The 16,932-nt window shown below is 52.9% G+C and overlaps 4 non-coding genes across 4 annotated transcripts; 2 read left to right on the top strand and 2 right to left on the bottom strand.

Annotated features, from left to right (window-relative positions):
• Nucleotides 1-577: 577 nt before the first annotated feature.
• Nucleotides 578-650, bottom strand: trnat-ugu (transfer RNA threonine (anticodon UGU)). The gene has a single exon. It is a non-coding gene; the product is annotated as a tRNA-Thr (tRNA).
• A 1,601-nt stretch (nt 651-2,251) lies between these two features.
• On the bottom strand, nt 2,252-2,324 carry trnat-ugu (transfer RNA threonine (anticodon UGU)). The gene has a single exon. It is a non-coding gene; the product is annotated as a tRNA-Thr (tRNA).
• A 4,808-nt stretch (nt 2,325-7,132) lies between these two features.
• trnat-ugu (transfer RNA threonine (anticodon UGU)) lies at nt 7,133-7,205 on the top strand. The gene has a single exon. It is a non-coding gene; the product is annotated as a tRNA-Thr (tRNA).
• Nucleotides 7,206-8,805: 1,600 nt separating this feature from the next.
• trnat-ugu (transfer RNA threonine (anticodon UGU)) lies at nt 8,806-8,878 on the top strand. Its single transcript has one exon. It is a non-coding gene; the product is annotated as a tRNA-Thr (tRNA).
• Nucleotides 8,879-16,932: the final 8,054 nt, after the last annotated feature.

Genomic DNA, 16,932 nt, shown 5'->3' with positions numbered 1-16,932 from the left:
GCATTACCGATGATGTGTCGCAGTGCACACCCGGTTCGTAAACGAACTGGTGTCGGACCACGATAATAAAAGGCACGGGCCAAATTAGCCTGGTTTCACCACACGAACCTATCCGCCATTGCACCTCATACCTCACCACTCAAAACTCCGCAGCCTTACCTCTCCCAGCAACACATTTACATCAGCCAGCCCAACACGCAAACCTAATCCTAAAGTCCAAGGGGGCACACATCCCCGACAAACCCTAGGCACATCCCGATTAACCCTGGCCACACCCCGACAAACCCTAGGCACATCCCGATTAACCCTGGCCACACCCCGACAAACCCTAGGCACATCCCGATTAACCCTGGCCACACCCCGACAAACCCTAGGCACATCCCGATTAACCCTGGCCACACCCCGACAAACCCAACGACCTGTGTCAGTAGGGGCAAGATCCAAGAAAGGCAAGTGTTGGACCTGGTTAATGAAGGCGTGGGCCAGATCAAAGTGGCAGGGTTGCGTGATATTGAATCTCAAGTGACGAGATCAAAAAGCACAAGAGGGCTGATTCACCCACTGCCCGAAAATGCTGAGGCCCCAGTGAGATTCGAACTCACGACCCCTGGTTTACAAGACCAGTGCTCTAACCCCTGAGCTATGGAGCCTCCTTGTACAGTCGCCTCCTGACTCCACCTGTTATTGTTCTGGAGATCTGGGTATGACCTGCATTGATAACGATTGCCTGAATTCAGGTTGAATTCAGCCACACTCAGGTTGGAGGAACAACACCTTATATTCGGTCTGGGTAGCCTCCCACCTGATGGCATGAACATTGACTTCTCTAACTTCCGTTAATGCCTCACCTCCCCCTCGTACCCCATCCGTTATTTATTTATTTATCATTTTTTTTTCTCTCTCTCCTTTTTCTCGCTCTGTCCCTCTCACTATACCCCTTGCCCATCCTCTGGGTTTCTCCCCCTCCCCCTTTTCCTTCTCCCTGGGCCTCCTGTCTCATGATCCTCTCATATCCCTTTTGCCAATCACCTGCCCAACTCTTGGCTCCATCCCTTCCCCTCCTGTCTTCCCCTATCATTTCGGATCTCCCCCTCCCCATCCCACTTTCAAATCTCTCACTAGCTCTTCTTTCAGATAGTCCTGACGAAGGGTTTCGGCCCGAAACGTCGCCTGTACTTCTTCCTAGAGATGCTGCCTGGCCTGCTGCGTGCACCAGCAACTTTGAGGTGTGTTGCTTGGAATTAGAGCATCTGCAGAATTCCTGTTGTTTGCCTGAATTCCGAACGGGTTGGAGATTCAGAAGGTGGAGGGGGAAGGACCGTCCCAAATGTAGAGGGAGTTCAGGAGATCCACTCCGGCATAGCGAGGGGTGTGTGTGTGTCTGGGGAGGGGGTGGAGATTGGGGAAAAAACATGCCGTTCTGCCCATCTCCTGCCTGCCCGTCCGGTTGCTTGTTTCTGCCGACACCCTCGGCCTGCGTCAACCGTGCACCCCTCTACACCTCTCCTCAGGCAGATGCCCCCTTGAACTGTGATACCGTGCCCACCTATGGCTGCTGGACAGATCCCACACCCACCCTCTCAGTGGGAAGAGTAGATTTGCTTCCTTTCTCACGTTTACACCGAGACACCCCGTGAGGTGTGACGTCAGCGCGGCGGGGATTGGGCTGGGGGGCGGGGGGGGGGCAGCCCGCAAGAGTCGCCACGCTTCTCTGGCGCCGATGTGACCCAAACTGGTTCGTCTCCGGGCGGCGGGAGGAAACCGGAGCACCCCGGAGGAAACCCCACGTGGTCACGGTGGGGGACGGAGAAAGCAAAGGGGGAACTGAACCCCAACCGGTATGTCCCCGTCCGAAGCCGAGGGTCACCGGAGTACAGACCGTCTTGGGGCGAGAGGACTCAGTACGTGGGAGGGAGGGAGAAATAGGGGTGGGGGCCGGGCTTTTTGCTGTCGTCAGTGTGGTTCTGCCAAGCAGCGTGAGTAGGAAGTCAGCGTTGAACCCGACGTAGGACTGCCTTCAGGACCCCGGCTCCGGGTTTCTCCTCCTGCTGAAGGGTCTCGGCCCAAAACATGGACTCGTGGCTCCCCGCCACAGACGCTGCCCGACCTGCTGAGTTTCGTCCGCGTTCCACACATGGGGCGGAGACACGTCTCTTGCAAAGGAGGTGAGGTGTTAGTCACTCCTCTGCGGACCACCCTCGGGTAAGGTGTGCCCAGGTATATCCTGGTTGTGTCCCAGTGGAAAATGTTGAGGCCCCAGTGAGATTTGAACTCACGACCCCTGGTTTACAAGACCAGTGCTCTAACCCCTGAGCTACGGAGCCTCCTTGTACAGTCGCCTCTCAACTCCGCCTGTTCTTCTGCTGGAGATCTGGGTGCGACCCGCAGCCCTGAACTCTGAACGGGTTGGAGGTTCGGAAGGGGGGAAGGACTGCTCCCAATCAGGGCTGCAGTGCTAGCCGGAGCGCGTCCCGCACCTCTATAAGTAAGAAAGCCGAAATAAACAAGCTCATTAATTTGGTGCCGCCCAGGGTGAGTTGAGTATCTCAGAAACCGCTGGTGTCCTGGGATTTTTATGCACAGCAAACTCTGGAGTTTGCGAAGAATGGTGTAGAAAACAAAAAAAAAAACAACATCCAACGAGTGGATTTAACAAGATGTATTCGCTCACAGAACAGCCGCTCGCTGGATGCTTTCTCTGTTTTTGGCACCATTCTTTGTAAACTCCAGAGTCCGTTGTGTGTGAAAATCCCAGGAGATCAGCAGTTTCTGAGATGCTCAAATCACCCTGTGCGGCTCCTAATTCATTAGCTTGTTTATTTCGTTTTTTTTATTTCAGAGGAGCCGGATGCGTCCCAATGTGCAGGGAGTCCGGGAGGTCCACACCGGCATTAGCCGAGAGGAGCAGGTCGGCTGGAAGGGCCAGGAACAGCGACGGTCCTGGGGCTGGAGGACGGCGTGCCGTGAGTGGGAGGGAAGGAGAGGGGCGTGTTCCTCTGTCGCTGCTTTGTTGCCTGTCCCGCTCCCAGTTGCTGTCCAAAGGTTCACTTATCATTGAGGTATGCAACTCTGAAATCCTTCTTCTCCAGATAGCCACAAGGCCAAGAAAGAAAAAAGTACAATCGTCAGACCCCAAATACCCCCCACTGTCCAGAAAAAAACCGAACAACCCCAGCCCCCGTGACCGCGCAGATTTCCGTCCGTTACCCCGGTTTTCTGCAGCAGCCCAGAGACGTACCGTTCAGTAGGTTCACTGGTCGCCGTAAATCGTCCCGTGATGAGGCTAGGGTTCAATAAGGTGGGTCGATGGCTCTTTGGGACGGAAGGGCCTGTTCCGAGTTCAAAGGTCAAAGGTCCAATTTAATGTCAGAGAAATGTATACAATATACATCCTGAAACGCTTTTCTTTCATAACACATCCACGAAAGCAGAGAAGTACCCCAAGAATGAACGACAGATGTACATGAAAATCCTAAAGTCCCCGCGTAGCTCCCCTCTCTCCCGAGCGTTAGCGTCAGCGAGCAACAATCCCCCTCCCCCCACCGGCAAAAACAAAACATCGGCACCCATCACAGAGCAATTCACTCAGGGTGAGCAAACCAATAGCAAAGACACAGACTTGCGATTGCCCCAAAGACTTCGCCTTGTACCCGGTATTCGACATACCACAGGCTCTCTTTCTCTCTCTCCCTAATAAGAGAGAAGGAGCTGTCTCCGTTTCACAGCGAGCCGGGAGACATAACAAGCAACTCGCTGGTTTACGATGTTAGAAGTCTGTAACGTCGCTTTCTCCCGAAATGTGCGCCCACAGATCTCGGGTCTCCGGGCTCACAGCCGCAGATGCGCCAACTCCCCCAACCCCACACGGGTCTGCTGCCGTGACATCGACCCTCGAGCCCCGAGATCCTAGGCTTCCAAATCCAAGCCGGACTCTCAGGCCGGACCCCTGGCGTGCCGAACAACAACGGCCAGTCCTGAAACGCCGAGAGCGGGTCCCGTTTCCGCAAAGAACCAAAGTCAGCGTGTAACTCCGGGTCAGGGTCTTCGAAAGAACCCTGGAAGGGAAAAATAAAGGTATTAAAGATGGAAATAGAGCTGTTGCCGAAAAAGGAGTCGCCGTTTAGCGCCATCTCCTTGTCCCGCATTTCTACCTCCCCAGCATTGTATCCCAGCGGTCCAATATGCATTCTTGCCTCCTTTTGCTTTTCATATACCTGAAAGAAATCTTCTGGTATCATTTTCGATATTATTGACTAGCTTACCTTCTTGTCCCCACCTTATGTTTGAGATACCTTCCATTGGTTTTTAAACGTTTTCCAATCTTCTAACTTCTGGCTAATTTTTGCTCTATTATACGCCCTCTCTTTCGCTTTTATGTCGGCTTTGACTCCACTTGTCAGCCACAGTCGCATCATCCTGCCGTGAGAATACTTCCTGTTCTTTGGGATGTATCTTGTTTCCGCGGCCGGGACGAGGTCGATGCGCTTGGCAGAGGATGGCGCCCGGGAGGCTGTATCGGAGGGGCTGGTCGGAGGCTTGAAGTTTTCAGACGGATGGAGTCAATGTCGGCTGGGATCGGCTGCTTCCAAGGCATCGGCAAGTTGACGTTGCCTGGAGGTTTACGGCAGGGAATTTCTCCCTTTTGCCGCATGCTATCTGGGACTCGGGAGTCGATCGACTCGGGGACTTTGAGACTTTTTTTTTTACCGTGCCCATGGTTTGTTCTTCATCAAATTATGGTATTGTTTTGGACTGCTGTAACTATATGATATAATTATGTGGTTCTGTCAGTGTTAGTCTTTGGTTTGTCCTGTTTTCTGTGATATCACTCCGGAGAAACATTGTATCATTTCTTAATGCATGCATGCATTTCTAAATGACAATAAAAGAGGACTGAGTGTTCTCATAATCTAAATCTAAATCTATTTTTGCACCTTCTTTATAGCCCCAGAAACTCCAGCCTTTGCTGTTTAACCATCATCCCTGCTAGTGTTCCCATTCCAATCAATTCTGGCTAGCTCCTCTCTAATTCCCTTCAGATTATTCCCTCTGTAATGACCTTTACTCCACCATAGCATCGATATATCCGACTTTAGCCTCTCCCTCTCAAATTACGGAGTGAATATGAACATATTATGATCACTGTCTCCTAGTGTATACCCAAGTCAGCGTGAGTTCATCAGTCTGATGGTCTGGTGGAAGAAGTTGTCCCGGGGCCTGCTAGTCCTGGCTTTTATGCTGTGGTACCGTTTCCCGGATGGTAGCAGCTGGAACAGTTTGTGGTTGGGGTGCCCGGGTCCTCGATTATCCTTCGGGCCCTTTTTACACACCTGTCTCTGTAAATGTCCTGAATAGTGGGAAGTCCACATCTACAAATGCGCTGGGCTGCCCACACCACTCTCTGCAGAGTCCTGCGATTGAGGGAAGTACAGTTCCCATACCAGGCAGTGATGCAGCCAGTCAGGATGCTCTCAATTATGCCCCTGTAGAAAGTTCTTAGGATTTGGGGGCCCATCCCAAACCTCTTCAACCGTCTGAGGTGAAAGAGGTGCTATTGTGCTTTTTTCACCACACAGCCGGTGTGTACATACCCGTGTGGCGTTGGGGCAGTCAGGGTATCTGCCGCTGTGAGCTCGGAGACCCGAGATCTTTGGGCACAGAGCTCGGAGTAAGCGACGTTACGGACTCTTAATATCATAAACCAGCGAGTTGCTTGTTATGTCTCCCCGCTCGCTGTAAAACGGAGACACCTCCTTCTCCCATATTAGGGAGAGAGAGAGAGCCTGTGGTATGTCGGAAACCGGGTGAAAGGCGAAGTCTTTGGGGCAATCGCAAGTCTGTGTCTTTGCTATTGCTTTGCTCACCCTGAGTGAATTGCTCTGTGATGGGTGCCGATGTTTTGTTTTTGCCGGTGGGGGGAGGGGGATTGTTGCTCGCTGACGCTAACGCGCGGGAGAGAGGGGAGCTACGCGGGGACTTTGGGGTTTTCATATACATCTGTCGTTCATTCTTGGGGTACTTCTCTGCTTTCGTGGATGTGTTGTGAAGAAAAAGCATTTCAGGATGTATATTGTATACATTTCTCTGACATTAAATTGGACCTTTGACCTTTGACCTTTGAACTCGGAACAGGCCCTTAGTCCCAAAGACCAACCTCATTGAGCCCCAGTTTCATCACGGGACGATTTACAGCGACCGGTGAACCTACTGAACGGTACGTCTCTGGGCTGCTGGAGAAAGCCGGGGCACCCGGACGGAATTCCGTGCGGTCGGGGGGGAGGGGAGGGGGTTGTTCGGTTTTTTTCTGGACAGTGGGGGGTATTTGGGGTCTGACGATTGTACTCTTTTCTTTCTTGGCCTTGTGGCTATCTGGAGAAGAAGGATTTCAGAGTTGCATACCTCAATGATAAGTGAACCTTTGGACAGCAACTGGGAGCGGGACAGGCAACAAAGCAGCGACAGAGGAACACGCCCCTCTCCTTCCCTCCCATTCACAGCACGCCGTCCTCCAGTCCCAGGACCGTCGCTGTTCCTGGCCCTTCCAGCCGACCTGCTCCTCTCGGCTAATGCCGGTGTGGACCTCCTGGACTCCCTGCACATTGGGACGCGTCCGGCACTTCTGGAATAAAAAAACGAAATAAACAAGCTAATGAATTAGGAGCCGCACAGGGTGATTTGAGCATCTCAGAAACTGCTGATCTCCTGGGATTTTCACACACATCAGACTCTGGAGTTTACAAAGAATGGTGCCAAAAACAGAGAAAACATCCAGCGAGCGGCTGTTCTGTGAGCGAATACATCTTGTTAAATCCACTCGTTGGATGTTGTTTTTTTTTTGTTTTCTACACCATTCTTCGCAAACTCCAGAGTTTGCTGTGCATAAAAATCCCAGGACACCAGCGGTTTCTGAGATACTCAACTCACCCTGGGCGGCACCAAATTAATGAGCTTGTTTATTTCGGCTTTCTTACTTATAGAGGTGCGGGACGCGCTCCGGCTAGCACTGCAGCCCTGATTGGGAGCAGTCCTTCCCCCCTTCCGAACCTCCAACCCGTTCAGAGTTCAGGGCTGCGGGTCGCACCCAGATCTCCAGCAGAAGAACAGGCGGAGTTGAGAGGCGACTGTACAAGGAGGCTCCGTAGCTCAGGGGTTAGAGCACTGGTCTTGTAAACCAGGGGTCGTGAGTTCAAATCTCACTGGGGCCTCAACATTTTCCACTGGGACACAACCAGGATATACCTGGGCACACCTTACCCGAGGGTGGTCCGCAGAGGAGTGACTAACACCTCACCTCCTTTGCAAGAGACGTGTCTCCGCCCCATGTGTGGAACGCGGACGAAACTCAGCAGGTCGGGCAGCGTCTGTGGCGGGGAGCCACGAGTCCATGTTTTGGGCCGAGACCCTTCAGCAGGAGGAGAAACCCGGAGCCGGGGTCCTGAAGGCAGTCCTACGCCGGGTTCAACGCTGACTTCCTACTCACGCTGCTTGGCAGAACCACACTGACGACAGCAAAAAGCCCGGCCCCCACCCCTATTTCTCCCTCCCTCCCACGTACTGAGTCCTCTCGCCCCAAGACGGTCTGTACTCCGGTGACCCTCGGCTTCGGACGGGGACATACCGGTTGGGGTTCAGTTCCCCCTTTGCTTTCTCCGTCCCCCACCGTGACCACGTGGGGTTTCCTCCGGGGTGCTCCGGTTTCCTCCCGCCGCCCGGAGACGAACCGGTTCGGGTCACATCGGCGCCAGAGAAGCGTGGCGACTCTTGCGGGCTGCCCCCCCCGCCCCCCAGCCCAATCCCCGCCGCGCTGACGTCACACCTCACGGGGTGTCTCGGTGTGAACGTGAGAAAGGAAGCAAATCTACTCTTCCCACTGAGAGGGTGGGTGTGGGATCTGTCCAGCAGCCATAGGTGGGCACGGTATCACAGTTCAAGGGGGCATCTGCCTGAGGAGAGGTGTAGAGGGGTGCACGGTTGACGCAGGCCGAGGGTGTCGGCAGAAACAAGCAACCGGACGGGCAGGCAGGAGATGGGCAGAACGGCATGTTTTTTCCCCAATCTCCACCCCCTTCCCAGACACACACACACCCCTCGCTATGCCGGAGTGGATCTCCTGAACTCCCTCTACATTTGGGACGATCCTTCCCCCTCCCCCTTCTGAATCTCCAACCCGTTCGGAATTCAGGCGAACACCAGGAAATCTGCAGATGCTCTAATTCCAAGCAACACACCTCAAAGTTGCTGGTGAACGCAGCAGGCCAGGCAGCATCTCTAGGAAGAAGTACAGGCGACGTTTCGGGCCGAAACCCTTCTTCAGGACTATCTGAAAGAAGAGCTAGTGAGAGATTTGAAAGTGGGATGGGGAGGGGGAGATCCGAAATGATAGGAGAAGACAGGAGGGGAAGGGATGGAGCCAAGAGTTGGGCAGGTGATTGGCAAAAGGGATATGAGAGGATCATGAGACAGGAGGCCCAGGGAGAAGGAAAAGGGGGAGGGGGAGAAACCCAGAGGATGGGCAAGGGGTATAGTGAGAGGGACAGAGCGAGAAAAAGGAGAGAGAGAGAAAAAAAATGATAAATAAATAAATAACGGATGGGGTACGAGGGGGAGGTGAGGCATTAACGGAAGTTAGAGAAGTCAATGTTCATGCCATCAGGTGGGAGGCTACCCAGACCGAATATAAGGTGTTGTTCCTCCAACCTGAGTGTGGCTGAATTCAACCTGAATTCAGGCAATCGTTATCAATGCAGGTCATACCCAGATCTCCAGAACAATAACAGGTGGAGTCAGGAGGCGACTGTACAAGGAGGCTCCATAGCTCAGGGGTTAGAGCACTGGTCTTGTAAACCAGGGGTCGTGAGTTCGAATCTCACTGGGGCCTCAGCATTTTCGGGCAGTGGGTGAATCAGCCCTCTTGTGCTTTTTGATCTCGTCACTTGAGATTCAATATCACGCAACCCTGCCACTTTGATCTGGCCCACGCCTTCATTAACCAGGTCCAACACTTGCCTTTCTTGGATCTTGCCCCTACTGACACAGGTCGTTGGGTTTGTCGGGGTGTGGCCAGGGTTAATCGGGATGTGCCTAGGGTTTGTCGGGGTGTGGCCAGGGTTAATCGGGATGTGCCTAGGGTTTGTCGGGGTGTGGCCAGGGTTAATCGGGATGTGCCTAGGGTTTTCGGGGTGTGGCCAGGGTTAATCGGGATGTGCCTAGGGTTTGTCGGGGATGTGTGCCCCCTTGGACTTTAGGATTAGGTTTGCGTGTTGGGCTGGCTGATGTAAATGTGTGGCTGGGAGAGGTAAGGCTGCGGAGTTTTGAGTGGTGAGGTATGAGGTGCTATGGCGGATAGGTTCGTGTGGTGAAACCAGGCTAATTTGGCCCATGCCTTTCATTATCGTGGTCCGACACCAGTTCGTTTACGAACCGGGTGTGCACTGCGACACATCATCGGTAATGCATCCTGGGATCGTTGGGTGTTTCGTGTCTTTAATCATTAGACACCCTGCCCGAGGTGACCCAGCCAGGGTTGATCAGGCCCGGCTTGTGTGTGTTTCCCCCATCAACCAGGATAATGAGAGGCATGTAATTCTGAGGGGAATGATATTTTTAAACATCATTACCTGGCATCTGTATGCCTGGGATTGCATGGGTTAAATTGACAGTGTTTACTGGGCTCGTGCACGCAGGAATTTAAACTCCGCACAAAAGGTCGTCACCCTCGACCCCGTCGGCGTATGAAGTTCATTTCACGATCATACACAATCACATTTCCCTTTCCGGGTTCTGGCGCGGACGGTGGATTTGCGATGATATCTCTGCAGATTTTAGAACCGGCTGATTTATACTGTTTTTATTGAAGAAATTATTGATTCACCGTGTCGAATTCCGAAGAAGCAAATGGCGTGAAGCGCAAAAGAACAGCCGGTCCATTGAAAGCGGGAAGGCTCAATGAAACAGTGGAAACTGTTACAACGAGAGTGCATGAGGTCAGGAACATGCGGCTACGGGAAATATTTACGTGCAGTTCGGAAGCTGGTGTTACCCGCGTGTATTGTCACGATGCAGAGGTCGCTGGAGAATTTGACAGGAGTTAAATTCTGTTAAAATGAATACTTCCATGTGTAAAATTCAGTGCTCACAAGTTGTTGTCACCGGTTGTGAAAAAAATATCCCACAGCACAAGACTACAGCGCCCACTGGTCATTACAAATAAAAATATCCCACAGCACAAGACTGCAGCGCCCACTGGTCATTACAAATGAAAATATCCCACAGCACAAGACTGCAGCGCCCACTGGTCATTACAAATGAGAGGCTTTTTCCCAGGGCTGAAATGACTAACACGAGGGGGCACAGTTTGAAGGTGCTTGGAAATAGGTACAGAGGGATGTCAGGGGTGAGTTTTTCACACGGAGAATGGTGAGTGCGTGGAATGGGTTGCCGGCGGCGGTGGTGGAGGTGGATACAATAGAGTCTTCTGGAGACTCTCAGATAGGTACGTGGAGTTTAGAAAAATAGAGGGCGATGCGGTAGGGAAATTCTGAGCAGTCTCTAGAGTAGGTTACACGGTCGGCACAACACTGTGGGCCGAAGGGCCTGTAATGTGCTGCAGATTTCTACGGTCTCTGTTCTATGTTTAACTCCTTTACGACCGATTCTCCAGCATCGCAACTTTTAAAGAAAGTAGATTGCGTTCAGTGACTTATCAAAGTCTTTGCAAAAGTAACCAGTTCTCGCAGAAAATCAAATTCGGGTCCTTCGAATGAGAAATAAACTTACACATCCAAACCCTATTGAATCCTCTGCGTGCTGAAACATTTCGTCCCCCCGCTGGTTCTCCGAACTCGGGTGGGTGGTCATCTTGTCTCTTGTTTCGTCGGATGAAATAGTTGATCATCCACGTAAAGTGGATTCACAAACTTATACCAAAAAAAAACCCTGACCAAATCCCTTGGTGTGATTTAACAGAACTAATTCCCGGTTACACGGTAGAGATCTCGGACACGCGGCTCTGCCGATATTGTCTCCTCACAGCTGCTGCGTGTTATAGCCGTGGCTTTAATAACCCGTTTATCGACACTGTCTCTCCTCCCGGGGTTTCGCCCTGAGGATTTCAACTAAGTAGGGTACAGACCCTCACTACTAACCCCACTTTTACCCGCTTATATCTTTAGTTTCTAATAGTTTGCTGCGTTACTCTCGCATGTCCGTGTCTGGGTCAAACACGCCTCGTTCTCGCCAAATGCCCTTTCTTTTTGCTTTTAGAATGTATGACTTCTATTACTGAATATCATAACAGCACAAACTATTTGAAGTCGACCAAACTCACCTTATTAGATATCACATTAGAAAAATTGTAAGTTCGACAGGGAAGAGAAAAATACGACCGCTCGAAGGCAGCTATTAATTTTTGCAAATAAACGATTAAATGGCTCAATTTTTGGTTCAAGACAGGTTTTTTAAAAAAATCGGTTAACTTCGTCTTCATCCCACCGCAGGCGGAGCTTCCTAACATTACACATTTCGATTTGACCAACCTGGGTTACAAATACCTCTCCATTAAAAATGCAGAGCGCACGTGTTGTTGTCACCGGGGCAAAAAATAAAATCGCACAGCGCAAGATTTTTGTGCATACCGATCATTATAAATTAGAAGGAATATTGTCGACCGTTTTCTTTTTTTAAAATGAGTAATTTTACTCTTAAGGGTTGTTTTGGGTTTCTTTGTTTCGCGGCCGCTTGTAAGGACACGAATCTCAAGATTGTATGATGTATAATGGACTTCCATAATTAATATTCTTTGAATTTGAACTTTGAAATCCCAGAGTACCGGGGTTTGAGACGGGGGGTGGGGGGGGCGGTGATTAAAGGAAATTTTATGGGGCAAGTTTGCTTACACGGAACGGGTGGGTGCGCGGAACGCAGTGCCGCTGGGAAACGCCGGAGGCAGATACAGCCACAGTGGTGGGGCATTGGGAGACACATCTTGTGAGGTTACTTAGATTTAGTTTATTGTTCGATACCAGGGGAGCAAGACAGAAGCAGGAAATAGTGAACTGGATAAGGACCAAGGACTACGACCAGGCTGGGACCAAGGGTCTGGGATTGGACTCGGAATCGGCTCCCAGAACTAGAGTAGACATGAAGAGGCTAGGGTATGGACTCCGAGCCACAGACTGGGCAGGGACCCAGTACCTGGGTCTTGCCTCGGGCTCGGACCCCAGAACCAGGCACGGACATGACATGGGCTAGGGAGAGGAGCAACATGTGAACACAGAGCCTCGGTCTCGGGAGAGCAGGTACATGGAACCATGGACAGAGACACAGAACACAGAGTCGGGACCCCTCCTTGGGTACAGGACATAGGGCCGGGACTCACACACAGAACGGAGAGCCGGGACCGCTCCTTGGGTACAGGACATAGGGCCGGGACTCACACACAGAACGGAGAGCCGGGACCCCTCCTTGAGTACAGGACATAGGGCCGGGACTCACACATAGAACGGAGAGCCGGGACCGCTCCTTGGGTACAGGACATAGGGCCGGGACTCACACACAGAACGGAGAGCCGGGACCCCTCCTTGAGTACAGGACATAGGGCCGGGACTCACACATAGAACGGAGAGCCGGGACCCCTCCTTGGGTACAGGACATAGGGCCGGGACTCATGACGTTCCACGGGGCAACAAGAAGACGGCCTGACTTAAACCGCGGAGCCGAGGACAAGACAAGACAAGACCAACACGAAAACACACCAGACGGAACCTATCCAACTCCGGTGATGGAACTAATCCGACCTGCAGGCGGGGGCTGCAGACGAGGGCTAGAGGCGAAAGGGGCTGAGAAGGGATTCAAACAAGCGGGTAGGACAGGAATCACAGACCGCCAGGACCAGGACTTGACTTGGAGCCTCCGGGTAGTGGCGAGCTATTTCCCTGTCCCTCTCCTTCGAACTCTCCCACTCCCCCTCTCCAAGTCTGTTTGAACTCTCTCCTCTCCCTCCTCTCATTCCCTCTCTTTCACCCCTCTCTCCCTTTCCCTTCTCTCTTTCCCTCTCTCTCTCTCTCATCCCTCTCTCTCCCTCTCCCCCTCCTCTCTCTCCCTCTCCCTCTCTCTTCTCGCTCACACCCTCCCTCACTCTCTCTCTCTCTCATCCCCTGCCTCTCTACCCGTCCCTCTCTCTCGCTCCCTCTTTCTCTCTTTTCTCTCCTCTCTCCCGTTACCTCACTCTGTCTGACGGGAAGACTCAGGAGAGAGACATTCCCGCCCCTGTCAAGGGAACAGAAAAACCCAACTTTCTTGAGCGAATGTAGCCATTCGGCCCCTCTCCCTCGCGGCTGACCCATCCATTCAGATGGAAGCTGAGCGTCCAATTCCCATTCACGTCCCCGGGAGGAAAGGAATAAGGGGGGAGGGAGGGAAAGAGAGAGGGAGGGAGGAAGGGAAGGACAGGGCAGAAGAGCGAGCAGGGGAGGAGGAGAAAGGAAGGTTGAAAAAGAGAAAGAGCGGGAGAGGAGAAAGCGGATAGAGGGAGAGAGAGGGAGAGAGAGAGGGACAGAGGGGGGGGGGGAGAGAAGACGGTAGCAATGAAAAGGGGCGTGTCCTGCATGGTGAGATGGGGAGAAATCGAGAGTGGGGGAGGAGTGAGAAAAAAATAATGGGGAATGAGGGAAAGAGGGGTCAGGAAGAGAGTGTGTGAGAGAGAAGGGAGAGGAGAAGAAAGAGGCTACGAGTGAGAAAAAGAGAGTGAGGCGGAGAAGAAAGAGAGAGTGAGAGTGGAGGCAGGAACTGAGAGAGCATGGGAGAGTTTGAGAGGGAGAGAGTGTGAGACTGATGGAGAATGAGAGAGAGAGAGAGAGAGAGAGAGAGAGAGAGAGAGAGAGAGAGAGAGAGAGAGAGAGGGAGAGAGTATGAACGAGGAGCCCTCAGTGAGTGACGGGTGGGGGTGGACGGGGCGGGGGAGTGTTGTGTGAGTGGGAGGGAAATGGCAGAGTAAATGCGTGAAGGGGAGTTTCATTAGTGCCCCCATTGCACCCCACTCCCACCGTCCCCCTCCCTCGTCTCCCGGAGTTTGGGGGTGAGTTTAGCCGGAATATCTCGTGGTATTCGAACCCAGGGCCCCCGCATCCCTGTCATGTCCAGGAAGGGGGTCCGGAGAGAGGGACGGGAGGAACGGGAGAGACGGGGGGGTGTGGGGTGTACAGGGAAGGGAGAGAGAGGGAGTGAAAGAAAAAGAAAGGGGGGGAAGGAAGAGAAAGGGAGAGAAAGAGAAAGAGGGAGGGGAGTAAGGTGGAGCGAGGGGTAACGAGAGGGGGTAAAGAGAGAGGAGGACAGGAGTCAGGAAAGGGGGGAGAGAGGGGGCAGGAAGTCCAAGTGAGAGAGAGAGAGAGAGTCAGTGCGTGTCTGAGAGCGAGGCGGGCCATAAGGGAAAGTGTAGGGATGTGGGGCGGAGGGGCGGAGAGAGAGAGGGAGAGGGAAGGAGGGAGGGAGGGAGGGAGAGATGGTCCTTCAACCTCAGTGTCCTATCCCCGTACCGTCCAGGAAAAGTGTCTGGAGTGAGGGGAGGGCCGCTGTTGAAACTGTTTATTTTACACTCCGTCCGCACAGATCAGTTCCGTACGTCGAGACATTGCAGTAACACAGGGAAAAGCATTCAGAGAATGCAGAGTCAAGTGTCACAGTCACAGAGAGAGTGCAGTGAAGACCAGAGCAAGGGCCCCCCGGCGAGGGAGAATGTGAGGCGAAGAGGGCATGTTATTTGATTCGGAGCCCGAGGGCAGATTTGTGAGTCTCCTGACCGGTCTGTATATTGGGAGCAGTCGCGCCCAGTTCAGCTGCAGCCCGGAGAGTGAAGGGCGCCAGGCAGGCGTCGTTCTCCAGGAGGTGAGGCCCAGTTGTCGGGATGAAGAGGGGATGAGAGAAAGCCGGTGTCGGGTGAGGCCCCGTAGCTCAAGAGTTAGAGCACTGGTCTTGTTCAACCACGAGTTCGTGAGTTCAAGTCCGACTGGAGCCTGAACTTTTTACCCCGGGACAGGGACAGGGACAGGGGAACAAACCAGTCACTGGTTTCTATCCCTCCCCACCCCTCCCCACCTCTCTTTCCCACCGTCAAGGAGAAGGCGCCGGAGCCCCAACAGCACAACACACTCAGCCGTTCGGGAACAGCCGTCCATTCTGTATTGTTGTCGACGCTCTTTTTAAAAAATGGGTTGTTTTATATTTTATTGTTTTTTTTAAACATGGGTAATTTAGTTTTCCTTGTTTCCTGGCTGCTTGTTGGGAGACGAGTCTCCAGACTGTACAATCATGTCAACATACTCTGACAATTGATATTTTCTGAACGTGAACTTTGAAACCTCAGAGTGCCGTGGTTTGAGATGGGAGGGGGGGTCGTGTTTAAAGTAGATTTTATGGGCCAAGTTTATTTACACGGAAAGGGTTTGGGTGCCTGCTATGGGCTGCCGGGGGGAAATGGCGGAGGCAAATAGGGCGGAGATGATTTAACTGGCTTCGAGACAACCACACGGACAGGCAGGGAACGGAGCGATCGTGACCAGGGGGATGGGATTAGGTAAATAAATTTGAATTAGAGGGGATGATAGAGAGAGAGAGAAAGAGAGAGAGAGAGATAGTGGGGGTGGGGGAAAGAAAAGGTGTGGAGTCTGACAGACCCCGGTGGGGACGGGGGATTCGAACCCCCGACCATCAGGTTAAACATCTGACGCTGGACTCACGGAGCCACTCCGACTCCTGACGCCCCCTGCTGTTCACTCACGGTAGCGGTTGCATCCCCACCTCCACCTCTGGTTCCTTATTAACCCCTCCACCCTCACTCCTTCCCTCTCCAGGCCTCGCCAATTCAGCTTCGACTCCCTCTCCTCCTCCCTCCTCTCTCTCTCCCAATCGCTGTCGACTGTTTACCTTCATTATTTCGTCTCCCTCTCTCCTGTCCTCCAACACCCCCACCGCGCTCTCTCCTTTTCCCCTTTTTATGTTCTGTCCTCTCCTCTCTGTCCCATGCTCTGCCTGTTTCCTCTCCCATCCTCTGTGTTGTTCTCTCCTCTCTTTCTCTCTCTCTCACTCTATCCCTCCCAGTCTCTCTCTCACCTCTCAGCTCTCTCTCACTCTTTCCCCTTCTCACCCTTTCTCCCTCTCTTCCCCCCTCTCTCCCTCTCAGTCTCTCTCTCACTCTCTTTCTCTCTCATTCTCTCCCTCCCAGTCTCTCTCTCCCCTCTCTACACTCTCACACTCTCACCCCCTCTCCCTCTCTCTCCTCCCTTGATTAGTCTGAATACTCACTGATCCCTCTCTCCTGACCCTCTCTCACTGTCTGGGATTGGAGGGACACAGGAGAGGGACATTCTGACCGTCTGCCGCGGTCTGGCCCTCCAAGGGAACAGAAGAACACAAGGTTCCGGAGCGAAGGAGGCCGCTCGGCCCTTCTCTATCTGCTGACCCATTCATTCAGATGGCGGCTGATTCTCCAACTCAGCGTCCTATCCCTGTATCCCGGTAAAGTCCAGGAATGGTGTCCGGAGTGACGGATGTTGATAAGGAGGGAGGGATGGAAGGACAGGGGGCGGGAGAGAAAGAGAGGGTGTGGCCATTCGGCCCATCTCTCCCTGCTGCCGCATTAATTCAGATCCAGGTGGTCCCTCGGCCTCGGCGTCCTGTCTCTCTATCCCGGTAACATCCAGGAAAGGAGTCCAGAGTGAGCGGCCTTGAGAAGGAGGGAGCGAAGAACCGGAGAGAGACAGAGAGAGAGAGAGAGAGAGTGAGAGAGAGAGAGGTGGGGTACAAGGAAGGAACAGAGAGAGGGAGCGAGAGAAAAAGAAAAGGGGAGGGGAAGAGGAGAAAGGGAGGGAGGGAGAGAGAGGAGAAAGTTTGGAGAGAGGGGGTAGAGGAGTAGAGGGCAGGAGTCAGAAAAGGAGGGAG

Source organism: Mobula hypostoma, chromosome 31 (genome assembly GCF_963921235.1).
Source record: "Mobula hypostoma chromosome 31, sMobHyp1.1, whole genome shotgun sequence".
Classification (NCBI taxonomy): Eukaryota; Metazoa; Chordata; class Chondrichthyes; order Myliobatiformes; family Myliobatidae; genus Mobula; species Mobula hypostoma.
Note: the sequence above shows the minus strand (reverse complement) of the source record. Positions and strands in the feature narration are given on the sequence as shown.